Below are 15,786 nucleotides of genomic sequence, written 5' to 3' on the forward strand. Positions count from 1 at the left end.
AAAAAAGCCGCAAGTTTGAGCTTTGATACTGTCGTGTCATTTCTGCCTTTGTTTTTACCACATGTTATGACATAGGGTAGATAACTTGATTAGGTGGTTATGATGCATGACCTACGAAAACATATTGTGGTTTGTTGAGAAGTTGCTCCGAATTTAAGTCAAGATTTTCACAGGATTGTAGATTGGGATTGAAACCAATGGGATAAAAGTGTCCATTGACTATAAAAAAAACCCTCATTAAAAACAGTTGTACATTTAAAAACTATACCATACTTGCATGCAGAGGGTCCCAGTTTCAACCCACAGCATTTCCAGGTGGGGCAGGGAGAGAATCTTATCTGAAATCCCGAATATCAGCTGCCTGTCAGTGTAGATAGTACTGAATTGGGAGAAACAATTGTCTGACACGATATAAGGCACCTATGTATTCCACTTTTCCACTACTCTTAATACTTCCTCATGTGAACAAAAGGGTCTTTTCGTGACCTCTTTCCCTATTTGCATTGTTCCCTCAGCAGAGTGAACATCACTCAGCTGATCCTTCAGCAGTTGCTCTTTAATAATTCTTGTCAAGAGCATCCTTTACCAGTGAATTCTTCTCCCTAGTGCAGGGGTAGGCAACCAAGCGGCCCACGGGGGTCGTTTAACTGGCCCACGAGCTGCCCGCTTGGCGAGTCCCTGCGCTAAACCGGCGCAGCGTGGTGTGGGGAGTTGCTTCCACGGTGCTGGAAATCATGTCTGCGCAGATGCTGGAAATCACATGCGTGTGCAATCTGGCCCACGGAGGGATCTCTGCTGGAGTGAACCGGCCCAGGCGAGGTAAACCTTGCCAACCCCAGCCCTGGTGGATGCTGATCTTATTTCTCTCATGTAAAGTTGCCAACCGTTTGATATTTTATCTGTCCCATTGTGTGGTTCCCAGCCAGACCCGGAGCAGACCTAGATGAGCTTAGCTTCAGCAAGATGGTGGCCTTGCACACCTTCACACCATACCGCCGCCGAGACCACATAACACCGGTCCTGAAAGACCTACATTGGCTCCCAGTACGTTTCCGAGCACAATTCAAAGTGTTGGTGCTGACCTTTAAAGCCCTAAATGGCCTCGGTCCAGTATACCTGAAGGAGCGTCTCCACCCCCATCGTTCTGCCTGGACACTGAGGTCCAGCACCGAGGCCTTCTGGTGGTTCCCTCGCTACGAGAAGCCAAGTTACAGGGAACCAGGCAGAGGGCCTTCTCGGTAGTAGCACCCACCCTGTGGAATGCCCTCCCACCAGTGGTCAAAGAGAATAACAATTACCAGACCTTTAGAAGGCATCTCAAGGCAGCCCTGTTTAGGGAAGCTTTTAATGTTTGATGGATTTCTGTATTTTAATATTTTGTTGGAAGCCACCCAGAGTGGCTGGGGGAACCCGGCCAGATGGGCGGGGTATAAATAATAAATTATTATATTATTATACCCCAGGATTTATTTCTACCCCACCTTTCCTCCAAGGTGCTCGAGGTGACATACATGGGCCTTCCCCACCCTTCGCATCTTATCCTCACAACCCTGTGAGGTTGGTTAGGCTGAGAGATAGTGACTGGCCCATCATGGCTGAGTGGGGATTTGTACCCTGGTCTGCCAGTTCTAGTCCAGCACTCCAACCACTGCTTGCAATATAGCTTCTGCTTGTCTATTATTGGAAAAGCAAAAATCACCTTATGCTGTATGACAACCTGTTACCACTAGAGGTCGTCTAGTACTTTGGCAGACTTTAGACTATTGTATGTGAACATACGCAAAACAAAACAAAAAACGAAGAATCCAATGAATCTCAAACGATTGTGGTTATTAGGTTAGGCTGAGAGATTGATTGGCTCAAAGTTACCCAGTGGACTTAGTTGCCCAGCCCGGTCGCTGGTGTCTATTGGGGTTGGTTGGGTAGAAGACAGGGAGTCCAACAGTAGGTGGTGCTAGAGCCCCATGATAGGCAGAGCCAACGAATTCTCATTTGGTTCCCCCCACCCAGGGGGAGGAAACTGACAGGCTGCACCACCCCTGGACTTGATGCAAGTCACAAAGCAGGTAGGTGGAGTCTGGTTGAGGGCAGACTGAAGTTGTTGGGGCAGCACCTCATCTCCCCTAATGGACCAGCCTCCACTAGGCTTGCTCTCTCCTGCCTATCTTTATGCTGGTTAGGGATTCATCTGTCGGAAATAGCGTAGCGTCCAGGCGGAATTTGCGATAATCACGAAAATGTCGTGGAAAACCCGGGCAACCTATGTTGGACGCTCAACAACTTTAGTGTCTGGATTTTCACTTTTTGAAATATGGCAGCCCTACTTTTAAGTAGGTTTGCCTATGAATGTGAACTGAACTGAATTTCTCCCCCATCCCTGTAATCCTGAATATTGTGACTGCATTGGACTGGTGGGATATACAAATTTTGTTAATAATCCTGTCCTGGTTCTCTTTTTCTCAACTGCTTTTATTTGCCTTAGGACTGGAACTTCTTTCATACTGGAAGCTGAAACAAAATAAAAAAAATTCCTTCCAGCAGCACCTTAAAGACCAACTAAGTTTTTTATTTTGGTATGAGCTTTCGTGTGCATGCACACTTCTTCAGATGCACTGAAAAGCTGTAAGCCACCGTGTATTCTTCAGATACAGTGTATTCTTCAGATACACTGGAAGCTGCAAGCCACCATGCAGGCCCTAAAGAACCATGCCATGAGGAATAAAACCGCAGCAACCCCCCCCCCCCCAGTTCCCATTAGAATACCAAAACGGTCCATAGAAAGTAGCTCTCATCTGAGCATGGGCTTGATTTACAAATTCCCGCCCTCTTTCCTGCTGCCTGTATTTACTAATGTCTCCCTTGGTGAGCTCAGGGTACTGTTTTGGTTTTTTTTGCTATGCTAGTCGTTTAGTTCGCATCAAGGCACAGCATGGGCTAAGGAGCTGAACAGCCAAAAAACTCTGCTGAACTCTAGGATGCGACTAGATCAGATCACTTTCCATGCCCCATTGCAGCAGAAGTACCAGGCTGCTGTGAGCTTTCCGTGTTAAAACAGTCGCCGCTTTGTGCTTGCCAGATGAGCGCAAAGCCACTTGGTGTTCCGCCAGCTTCGATGCTGACTTGCAGCTGTCTACGGCAGAGCTCCCAATGGCTGGCCAGCCTCTCTAAATTCAATTGGAGAAATGTTGCACTGTGCCCAGTGGTTGCCATGCCCTGTAGGCTTGAGCCAAGAAACACTTGGCACCCCAATTCCACGGAGCTGCAAAAGGCTGCTGCCCTATTTTTTTTTCTGAATGGGCCTTTCTTTTTAGGTGAAAACAAATGCTGTTTCTATTATGTATTGTATTACTGGAACCGATTAAGCCGAGCTTTTAAAATTGTACTACTTAGGCACTTTTCCTGTTGAGTCAGGGCTGCATCCAAGGGCTCTGCAACCCCTAGTGCTTGTTTATTTGTTGTTGTTGTTGTTGTTGTTGTTGTTGTTGTTGTTGTTGTTTAGTCGTTTAGTTGTGTCCGACGCTTCGTGACCCCATGGACCAGAGCGCGCCAGGCACTCCTGTCTTGCACTGCCTCCCACGGTTTGGTCAAACTCATGTTCGTAGCTCCGAGAACACTGTCCAACCATCTCATCCTCTGTCGTCCCCTTCTCCTAGTGCCCTCAAACTTTCCCAACATCAGAGTCTTTTCCAGGGAGTCTTGTTTATTACTATTGTTAATTTATTACATTTGTATCCCACCTTTCCTCCAAGGAGCTCAAAGTGGCTTACGCAGTTCTCCACCCCGCCCGCCATTTTGTCTTCACAGCAACCCTTTGAGGTAGGTTAGGCTGAGAGTAAGAGCCTGCCCAAGATCACCCAATGGTTGAGTAGGCATTTGAACTCTGGTCTCCCAGATCCTAGTCCGACATTCTAACCACTACGCCAACTGGCTTCCCACACCAGGGGTGCTTCCTATGCATGAAATGTGAATGCTGAAACAGCTGGCTCATCATTTGGGTTCATTGCAAGACATGCTCAGCCAGCACTGGTCAGAATGCAACCCAAGGGGTCTGTTCGTCTAATTAGAAAAGATTTAATTCCAGGCATTGGAAGATATTTAGCTTATAGGAATGTTGCATATTTCAATAATTTCAAGAGGCCACTTTTATTTGGGCAAAATATACACCAGCTTATTACTGAGGATTAGTGCCTAATTATAAAAGTGTGAAATATGAAAAGCTATCTTTATTTATTTCTTAAATTGCAGAATAACAAGTGCTTGCAACTGAAGTCCACTCACTCATGATTCATCATACATTTTCAGCTCCACCTTTGCAGTTTTCACAAAATTACAGCTCTGTGGGCTTTTCCTTATTTTTCTTGGGGCGTTTGCACACTTTCAAGGCCAGTTTGCACCGCAACATGTGCAGTAAAACAAAGGTATGATCTGGTTCAAAAATTCGAATTGGGGGAATGAATCCAGATTTTCACATACACACCCCTGTTGAAGGGGGGATGAGAAGGGAAGATTGAGTTTCATTGTTGTAGCCCATTCAACTAGGTGATTTGGAATTGCCAATGCTGAAAGTGATGGCCTTCTGGCATGGGTAGATATTCCAGGGACAATGGTTAAGACCCAAAGAATGGAAACTAGTTCCATGAGCGGAGCAGGGAGGTTTGATTTAATCTCCTCAGACAGCAGTTCTCCTTCACCACTATGAGACAAGCTACTTTTGAAAGAGATGGCCGTTTCAAAAGCATTGTTTGATGCAGGATCAACTGTTAGAAGAGGGGCAAAACATTCAATTTGCTTACAAAGGGGTGCGGAACATCACTGAGCCAATCCAGTTTCGTCCATAAGGCCATTTCCCAAAACCATGTCAACCTGCCAACAGCTGGTGTCTCTGGGTGACATTAGCTAGTGGGGCAGGGTTTGTTTGGCCCAGTATACCTGAAGGAGATCTCCACCCACATCTCTCTGCCCGGACTCTGAGGTCCAGCTCCAAGGGCCTTCTGGTAGTTCCCTCACTGCAAGAAGTGAAGTCAAAGGGAACCAGGCAGAGGGCCTTGTTGGTAGTGGCGCCTGCCCTGTGGAATGCTCTCCCATCAGATGTCAAGGAAATAAACAACTACACAACTTTCTGAAGACATGTGAAGGCAGCCCTGTTTAGGGAAGTTTTTTATGTTTGATGTTTTATCGTGTTCTTAATATTCTGCTGGGAGTCACCCAGAGTGGCTGGGGAAACCTAGCCAGATCGGCGGGGCATAAATAATAATAAATTGTTGTTGTTAATTCCTGCCGTGTGCTTCCCTGCAGGAAATGCACTAGCAAAGCAGAGCCCTGCACAGAGCGGACTTGAACCCCCTGCTCATCAACTGGTGAGTGGAGAGTTCAATCCTGCAGGATGCTTCAGTAGCATGTTTTCTGCCAGGTGGTAGGGGTCTGTATCAGGGCATTCCTGGCAGGAAACATGCTGGCAAAGCAGCATCTTGATATTTTACAAGAGAGTGGTATATACCGGTAACTACTTTCATGCATAAATCGTCAGGAATGCACAACATAAGGCTCATCGGCTGATTGTGGTCCCTTCCCTGATTATTTGTGGCTCCTGAAAGAATTCCAAATGCCCATTTTTGGCAGGCTGATTCTACCTCATAGTTGCCAAGTCTCCCCTTTTCCCCGGGAAACCCCCGTTTTTAAAGCTGTTTCCTGCTGTCATCCTGAATGGCGAAATATCCTGTAATTCCCCCGGATTTCTTCCGGTGCCATTCTGCCCATGTCTGGGCACTGGAAATCGGGACATGCGTAGAAGCGACTTCCGGTGCCGGCGCTGCTGATCCCGTATTTTTCTAACCGGGACTTGGCAGCTATGTTCCACCTTGTGGAGAAATCTGTAATATCACACACAGGCACATCCACAGGAAGAGAGATGTGGCAAAATATCTGTATCAGCCTTGCATAGGATGGCCACTTACCCATTGCTAGAGTGGAGTGGAGTGGAGTGGAGAGGAGAAGGGAAGGGAAGGGAAGGGAAGGGAAGGGAAGGGAAGGGAAGGGAAGGGAAGGGAAGGGAAGGGAAGGGAAGGGAAGGGAAAAACAGGCATATGCATATGCTCAAGTATAGGCACAAATTTGGAAAGAATGGTGATGATTTAATAAAGAGAAGTCTTGCCCTAGTGAAGAAGGCTGTGACCATGTGACCTAACCCGTGTGCCTCCTCTGCCTGCTGCCTAGGTGCTGATAGGCAACATCCAGGCCTCTGCTCTCCCATTTTTTTGTTCTTCATCTTGAAAGTGGCCTAGGCTCCTGCTTGGGGACTTCCCACAGGCATCTGGCTGGCCGCTGTAAGAACAAGGTGTTGGACAAGATGAGCCCTTGGCTTAATCCAAAAGGGATCTTCTTGTGTCCTTATGGACTGGACAACCCTTCAAATAGAGGAACGTCATTTGACAGGTTCTCAATTTTCCGCCCAAGCCTCTCACAGTTTGATTTCAGGGGACCTGTACACAAAATGCCCCAATGGTTTGTGTACCTTGCTTGAAAAACTCTTAGTTCCATGATCCAGCTAAGAAGCTATGCTCTATTCACTCTTTCCTGGCAACTGGGAAATCAGTTATTTCCTGTGGGCAATATCTTTCTCCCCACCTGCAGCGTGACACAGAAACCAAGTCATCTCTTGGTCGAAATGGCCTAGGCCTACCCTTTCCGCTTCCCACTTGGAGAAGGACAGAAATGTGTGGGTTGCTTTTCCTGACTGCAAAGTACTGACAGTGACAATTTTTGTGGTTGCCATTCCTGGCAAAGTCGAGTTTCTAGGAATGTAAACCCCATGTTTTGAGGGCAAGGGTGAGCTGGCAGCAGTGAGATTATCTTACAACCCCAGCAAAAAAAGGGGGGGAGGAAAAAGGGAGGGGGGAGCAGAGCCAGCCTAAGCAAGAACTCGGAGAGTTTAGTCAAATAAATGCAAAGGGTTTCAACATGTCCTGGAATGATAAACAGCAAATAATTGAGAAAGACCTTGAAGCCACCTATGGCTCAGTGAGCTATTTTGCACCGGGGGGGGGGGGTCATTGAGGTGCTTTGTGCATCTTCCCCCTTTCTAAAATTTACTATTTGGTATTGGTTTTTCTTTTTGTAAATATACCAAAGTAAAAAATAAAATAAAATTGGGATTAAAGGGTTCTCTCAGGATGGTGGAGGGTGTGTGTGCTGTGTCTTCTTGGGGTACCGGTGGTAGTTCTCATCCTTCTGATAGGAAGTGCTCTTCAGGGGAAAGGGGAGGAAAATGGGCAGTCAATGAGGGTCACTTTTGGGGGGAAGTGAGAAAAGTCCCTATTTTCCATCAGAGGAATGTTGGAGGGTATTGACCATTCACTCACCAGTATTAAAGTAAGACTCAGCTGCTAGTCTAGTTGACTTCTGTACAAGGAATAGTGGTGATGCCATCTTGTTCTTGGCCTCAGGCTGGCCTGGGATAAGGAATGGAAAACCAGACTGGGGAGAGAGGGAGAATGAAATGGAATTCTGTTGTTGGAATTCTGACCAGGAGCACTTCACACTCCAACCTTTTGTTGCATGCCCCAAATGCTCTTTCTTAAATTTCATTACAGCTAGCAGTGTCTGTATTTTAATGCAAGTGCAATATTCATATCTGCACCTTTCGGATGGCCAATGCTGTAAACACTTCTCTTTTATTGAAACGGTCTCCAAGATGACTCTGATTTTGTTTATTTATCTTGCTACATTTATGCCCCACCTTTTCTCCAAAAAGCTGAATGTGCACATGGTTCTCTTCCACCTTATTTTATCTTTACAACAACCCTGTGAGGTAGATTGGGCTGAGATACTGTGCCTTGCCCATGGTTCACCTAGAGAGCTTCATTGTGGCTGAGCAGAGATTTGAACTCTGGTCTTCCCGTGATGCAGGTGGCGCTGTGGTCTAAACCGCAGAGCCTAGGGCTTGCCGATCAGAAGGTTGGCGGTTCAAATCCCCGCGAGGGCGTGAGCTCTCGTTGTTCAGTCCCAGCTCCTGCCCACCTAGCAGTTCAAAAGCACATCAAGTACAAGTAAATAAATGGGTACCGCTCCGGCAGGAAGGTAAAAGGAGTTTCCGTGCGCTGCTCTGGTTCGCCAGAAGCAGCTTAGTCATGCTGGCCACATGACCCATAAGCTGTCTGCGGACAAATGCCGGCTCCCTCGGCCTATAGAGCGAGATGAGCACCGCAACCCCAGAGTCGTCCGCGACTGGACCTAATGGTCAGGGGTCCCTTTACCTTTACTCCGGGGTCCTATTCTGTCTCTCTAACTACACCACCCTAGCTTTCTTAACATTTTTCGGGATGATGATATCGCTCCCCCTTCTATGGCCAATGCTGTAAGCACATTTTATTTTACTTGCGTAGAAATGTATGTTCCAAGTGGTGTTCCACTTCCTCTATGCGGTATTGCAATAATATTATTATGCTTGTGGCTTTTGCTCCGGTTCTTGTTTTCGTTTGGTGGCATTTCATGGCGGCTTGCCAATGTTGTCTCCGAAACATGAGTGTGACTATTAGCCTGTGGTCACCATGAATTGAAGATGAGCCAGCCGTGCAGAAAGAAGATATTTGGAGGAGATCTTGTGCATGTTTATGTTATTATTTCCAACGTCTGGCAAAAATGCAGAGTCAGAAAATATTCCCTGCTGGGAATTTCCAATGCACGGAAAAAGACTCAAGTCTTTCTACATCCAAAGGAGAAATGCCTGCCAACTCCAATGTAACAGAGCTGACTGGGTTTGACTGGGTGGCAGCTGACTCCCAGATGGCATTGTGGTTTTTGTATACAGAGAGAGGCAAGTTCCCACACATTTGCTCCTGGGCAGATTAGGAAGCAATTTAAGAGCTGCTGTAACATTTCAGTTGGTATTAACAAGCATGGCAGGCACCACTTTCTAGCTAGGGGTGCGGGTAGATCAATTCTGTTCACATCTGAAGGAAAACTTACCTAATTAGTACTTTCCAAAACAATAGGTGAAGCAAAACACAACCATTCTTTGACATTCATCTGAATTGTGCAACGCAGTTCTGCAGCAAAGTAACGTCTACAAAAAGGCATACACTAAAGTAAGGTGTGCATAAAAGAGCACATATTCGTGAACACACTATAACAATTGCTTATATTGGAGAAAACCGCTTTGAAAAATATGTGTATTGCGCTATATTTGGATACAAGATATTGTATCTTAAGAGAAATTTGCATTGAAATTAATTTTCACAAACCGATGTGAAAATGTGGAGAAAAATTGGAATCTGAAGAAGTGTGCATGCACACGAAAGCTCATACCAATGACTAACTTAGTTGGTCTCTAAGGTGCTACTGGAAGGAATTTTTTTTATTTTTTGAAAAATTGGAAGAAAGGGAAACTGGAAGAAGCTGAAATTGGCACATTTGCCCACCCTCGTCTGAAGCATAGGTGAAAAGTATTCTTTCCCCTTTCCTTCTCCTTCTGAAATATACCTGCAACACATGAAAGGAGAGGAGTTTTTTAACCTCACACCAGGGCAGTGTTAGAAACTGGGATAGGAAAGCTAGGAGCCAAATAGCTTCTGGTTGTGGGTGCCAAAACAGAATGTCTAGTCGCCACTGCAGGGTGGGTCGGCAACACTTTTTATTTATTAAATTTTATTTATTAAATTGTTAATACAAGTTTAATTTGGTGTTGACAATAAAAATATTGGTACCATACTTCAGTTTTCAAAACACTCTTTATTGTTTAACTCCTTAACATATTGTCTGTCCTTAACATATTCTTTTTTTAAAAAAATCATTTTTATCAATTTCCCCATAAAAACAGCCATTTAACATATCCACAATCATAATCCAATTAAAAACAATAAACTAAAATTAAAAAACCAAAATATGGGCTCCCCATAGTCTGGACCTCTTGAAGTATATCTCCAATATATTCATTCCTGCCTTCTTCTTGTTGTTCTCATATTTTCCACATTCCGATCTTAATGCTTTAAAGTTCTCAGTCCCTGGCTATGCGATTCTCAATCATGTCAGAAATCATATATCCTTTCATCCATTGAATGCAGCTTTATTTGTAAATATGTATTTTCCCAACTGTCTATTTGCCAGGACAGCTTTTCCTGACTTCATTCCAATCTTCCAATCTGGGCTGTTGTCCAAAATCGTTTAGAGTTTAATGATGCAGCAACTCCCATCTTGTTAAATTATTCCAATCCAGGCTGTTGTCCAAGCCTGTCGTTTGATGGTAAGCATACTGTTTGCAATATTGCAATGTAAATGAACTGTATTCTACAGATATAAGTCATTTGGCGATTGATCAGCTTTTGGAGACCACACTATTCCCCCTTCTGTGCCCTAGACATCCATTTAGCCTTCTGGGGGCTGCTAGACATCCATTTAGCCTTCTCTCTTGCTCATAATGAAGAAATTCTGCAAACAGATGCACTGTATGTTATCCCAAATTATATTGTCTCAAGTCACTACAAAGTCAGCCAGCAAGCATCTCCCACTTCCCTCAAAAAAGGGAGGAACTCTCATTTTTCTGTGCCACATCATATTAACAAGTGCCATCTTGTTTCTTCTTTTATCTTTATCAAGTCTTTCAAGTCTAAGTAAAGCTGCGCAATTGAATACTTAATTATAAATAGAAGTCCATCTGTACTTTTTTTTTTAAAAAAAAGTTTCTTAATGAGGCTTGGCATAGAAAAACAATTGTAGATATTGAGAAGAAAATAAGAACATACCAATCACCTCCATAATCCAAACACCATGATGAGAATCTCTTTGAAGTCCGAGCTTAAACACCAGGGACTGTGCAATTCTGCAGGTTTTTCCTCAGTCTTCTTCGGTCAAGACTATGTCTGTTTGTTGTCCAAATCTAATTATTTTATCAAACAGATATTTCTGGCTATGAGAGTGGATTCGGGGAGTGCCAGCCGTGTTGTGCTCTGGGACCCAGTGTCCTGCCGCTTGCACCTTGATGCAAGCTGGCAATCTTGGACAATCTGCGGGTCTACGAGATAGTCCTCCCCCCCCCGGGGAGTCTGCCAGGGCTAATTACCCCCATATCAGCCCTGAATTACTGGCAGGGCTGGGGTCTGATTGTATGGGAGTCAGCCATTTCTCACCGCTGGAAACAGGAAGAGTCCTTAACATATTCTTTGAGGTTTCAAAGCACATACACTTCAGTCATCCTTGAGCGTCAGCCAGACACAAAAAAATGGCACCCAGACTTTTGGAGGTGCTCGCAAATGGAGAATCTTTAGGTGCAAAATGTGCCTGGCACCCTGCTAATTTTGAACCCCGCACCGGGGATAATTGAAGAATTTATTTTTTGTGTGTGCATTGAGATGGGAACTGACCTGACTCATCCCTCCCAGACTAATGAGTGGATTGGAATGTATTTATCCTTCAGATTTTGTTTTTTTTTAAAAAAAAATATTTTTATTAATTTTCCAATTAAAACCAATTATATCACATTCAATATTTCAAATTATACACATATATATATCAATCAAACCGAATGTTATGCCAAATCATCTAAATAATTTATTTTTGGGTTCCCATGCTTCAAGAAATTGGGAATTCCTCGCAACTGTCCACTGCCGTCTTATTTCTAAAGTTCAAATCGTCCTCCAAGCTCATAATATTCCAAATCTTCCCCTTACAGTCACCTAGATGTTTTCCACTTTCATCCGATTGTTCCAGCTGCTGAGATAAATGTCAAACGAAGTTTCACAGATGTTCTTTCTCCTGTGTGAGTTAATCAGTCCAGCCTCCCCATAAATCTTCTTAGTGGAGCTCCCTGTTGCGACGGAGTAGCAGCGCCATCTTAAAAGGCTCAAATCACTTTCATTTTCTCTCATAGCCATGAAGATTTACGATTTATTTATCTTTATAGAATTTACAGCTTTTTCAGGCAGGAGACCCAAACATCCAACCATGAACTCTTGGTAAATTAATGGATCTCCTTGCCCTATAGCTGAACTTAGCTTCAGGTCGCTGCTCCAATTTAAAGTGCGTCACAGCTCATAAATCCTCCGAACGCGTCCAGAACTCCTTCCGTCTGACTAGGGGGGGGCTTTTCTCATCGGCAACTTCACATCTTTAAGAAATATGCTCAGTAACAACAGCTATTAAGTTCAACTCACACAGTCTTTTGCTTCTCTTTCACTCCAAACAAGCCAGGACATCGCGTCCGGGAAGATACGAGGCAACAATATGAAGAAAAAATAAAAACTTGCTTCCCTTATCGCTCCGTCCCCATCAATCCTTCTTCCAGATGCCGTACATTCTTTGACTCCTCTCGCTCAGCAGCATAAAATTCTCAGCAGTAAACAGCGCTTCTTCCCCTCCTTCTGAAGTATGTCCATAGATTTAAGCCTAATTATCTTCTTTAACCATGGAAATCCCCGCCATGCAGATTAGCGTCCGGGAGTCCTGGCCGTCGTAAGTGCTCAGCCCAAGCTCCCCCCACTCCAAAAACAGTCGGAGTGGGTCTGGGGGCATCGCGGGCCAGCGGCCCCTCTCCGTAACCCCCGGAGAGGGTAGGGGGTTGCCATTTACTCCCCTAGCAACCGCCAAATTCCTTACGAAGGTCAGAGAGATGGAAAACAGGTCCGCCATTCCTGCAGGCGGAAACCGGAACCTATCCTTCAGATTTTGCACATCTCCACATTGTGCAATTTTATTTATTTATTGGAATTTAAACAGTCCACAGTTGTCCTCTCCTACCAGTATAAGTGGTAAGAAATGCCCAGCATAAATAGCAGCAGAGGCAATAAGGAGACAGGTACGCATTCTATTTAAAGGCTGTGGTGTAACAGTAGACAAGTCACTGCTCCACAAAGCAGCCTTTCAGGAAGAAACAAAAACAGCTGAGGCTTGGCATTCAGCTCTTGCTCAGAGCATGACCTTGTTCCTTGACCATCCTAGCCTTCTCGTCATAGGTGATGGTGTGTGACCTACATAGGCCATCTCTGCTGGGAAGCAGTGATTTTTATCGGCTACACTTTCCACAGACCAGAGATGGCCGGCTGTTGATCCCTGAAGCCAGACTTGACCCCTGAAGCAATGATTCTGATCGAAGGGATAGAGAGCTTTGTGGGCATCTTATGGGGCTTATTTGATTAGAGCTGCTTGGCTTGCTTGATGAGGCCAGGAGGAAGCCGCCTTAAGAGTTCATTGGTTCACTGGGCTCAGTCGCAGAGACAGCTTCAGGGTAGCCTGAATGGTTCAGCCACACTGCATCCTGGTGCTGCAGAGGGCGACACAATTATGAGGTAGAATGGAGCGAGAGAGGCTCCCCCACCCCGCTCACCCATTGTAATCTGCCACCTGAAGCAGCTGCCTCCCTCTGTCTAATGGTAGGGCCAGCTGTGACAAAATGTTTGCCTCCATAAGTTTGGGGAACAAATATCACAACTGGAGAGAGACCTGGTGGAATGTAATGTAAAAGTGCTGTCTAAAATGTACAAAATACTGTATATTCCTACGTATAAGACTACTTTTTAACCCAGGAAAATCTTCTCAAAAGTCGGGAGTCATCTTATAGGCCGGGTCATATTTCTTATATGGCGAGTATATCCCAAACTCTATATTTTAATTGGAAAAGTTGGGGGTCGTCTTATACACCCAGTCATCTTATACGGTATTATTGGAATGGGAGACAAAGAAGAAGAAGAGTTTGGATATGATATCCCGCTTTATCACTACCCTAAGGAGTCTCAAAGCGGCTAACATTCTCCTTTCCCTTCCTCCCCCACAACAAACACTCTGTGAGGTGAGTGGGGCTAAGAGACTTCAGAGAAGTGTGACTAGCCCAAGGTCACCCAGCAGCTGCATGTGGAGGAGCGGAGACGCGAACCCGGTTCCCCAGATTACGAGTCTACTGCTCTTAACCACTATACCACACTGGCTGTGTAAAATCCTCAATGATGTCTACTGCTCTTAACCACTACACCACACTGGCTGTGTAAAATCCTCAATGATACATTGGGCAATAGATATTGGTCATAACATAGACATGGAAGCCTGGGAACGATTGTGGAATAATGGATTCAAATTTTACAGCATGTTATGGTCTAAGAAAAAATATATGAAAATGATATATCGATGGTATCTAACACTGAGCAAATTGGCAAAAATGTATAAATCTAAATGTATAAATCTAAATCAAATTGGTAAAGAGAAAGAAGGCTTTTTAAAATCATATGTGGTGGTCTTGTAGCAAGGATAAAGCTTACTGGGACATTATATCTAATGAATTGAAAAGGATGTTTAAAATAAAGTTTGTAAAAAAAAACGCAGAGGCTTTTCTTTCGGGAATTACAGGGACAGAACGACCTAAATTGTATAGAAACTTATTCATGTGTGCAACTACAGTGGCAAGAATGTTACTTGCCCAAAAATGGAAATAAGAAGTCCCAGCAAAGGAAGAATGGATACAAAAACTTATGGAATATGCAGAAATGGTGAAACTTAGTGGAAAAATAAGACATCAAGATAGCAAACTTTTTATAAAAGAATGGAAATGCTTTACTGAATATTTACAGAGAAATTGCAAACAGGTAAGAATATTGGCAGGATTATTGTAATAACCAGCAGTTATGTAAGAGTATATATATTTAAAGTAGATGAATTAATGAACAAATTAAGTTGATTTAGATATGCAGAAGATGTTTAAAATAAATTTAAGGAACCGCAGAAAGAGGGGGAAGGAAGTCAAGTTTTGAAATGTTAAAATGACTCTAAAATTATTGAAATGTATAAACTTGAAAAAAAATTAAGACAAAATGTTTGCATCTATTTTGGGATGGGGCAGGTTGGTGCAGTGGGGCATCATTAAATGGCTACTCTCCCAACACACCAGGTTGGGGCGGGGGTGGTGCAAGGTGGCAGTGAGGGTTCGGTTCAGAAGTTTTGGATTTTGTGCCACCAGTGAGTTATTTTTAGCTGTGGAAAGCCCAGCAGTGAATCACAGATAAATGGCCACATGGGAGAAGTATCTCTCACACTTTTTCTCTTTCCTCTCAGGTGAACATTAGAAGAGGGAGTTTCAGGTTCCACTGGACTTCCTGTTGTTCGACAAGATTAGCCGCGCATGGTCTGGCTTGATTCAAGATCTTACATGACTCAGGTTTCCTTGTAGCACTGCCTTATCACTTCGCAAGAGATTAGATGTAATGAACGCTTGGTCAGCGTAAGTGAAAGCAAAATAATGGCTGTGGTCCTGAACTGGGCACCTCACAAAGGTTTGGTTTTAGGTCTCAGTAGCAGTTTCTTTGGGGAGGAAATCGTATTTTAATTTGTTTAAAAGACTTTTACAACATGATTTAGAACCCTATTAGTGTGGCATATAGAGTTGAAATAAAATAAAATAATGAAAGCAGTGCAAAGGCAACAGCATAAAAATGCAATGTTAAATTGAAAGCAGTGTTAAAACCAATTGGCATAACATGCTGGATGTCGGGTGAGATACAAGCATCTCTTTACCTTGCACTAGAGTGACATTGGTGCCAGGTGAGCCTGTCTGGGGTGGGCAATCCATAAATGGGATGATGTGGCTGAAAGGGACCTCTCTCCAGTCACCTGGTTTCTGGGGGATGAATCCAGAGTAGAGTCTCTGGGTGAACAGAGTGTTTGGCAGGAGCAGTTCAACCAAGAGGCAAGGTCAGGTGGCTGCCTCAGGCGGCAGAATCCACCAGGGCAGCAGATCCTGATGTCCACATAGATTCCCCCCCCCTTTTTCCTAATGTCGATCTTCCCTTGCCCCTTCTTCCCTGGTAGGGAGGG

Source organism: Zootoca vivipara, chromosome 4 (assembly GCF_965207765.1).
Source record: "Zootoca vivipara chromosome 4, rZooViv2.hap1.1, whole genome shotgun sequence".
NCBI classification, from domain to species: domain Eukaryota; kingdom Metazoa; phylum Chordata; class Lepidosauria; order Squamata; family Lacertidae; genus Zootoca; species Zootoca vivipara.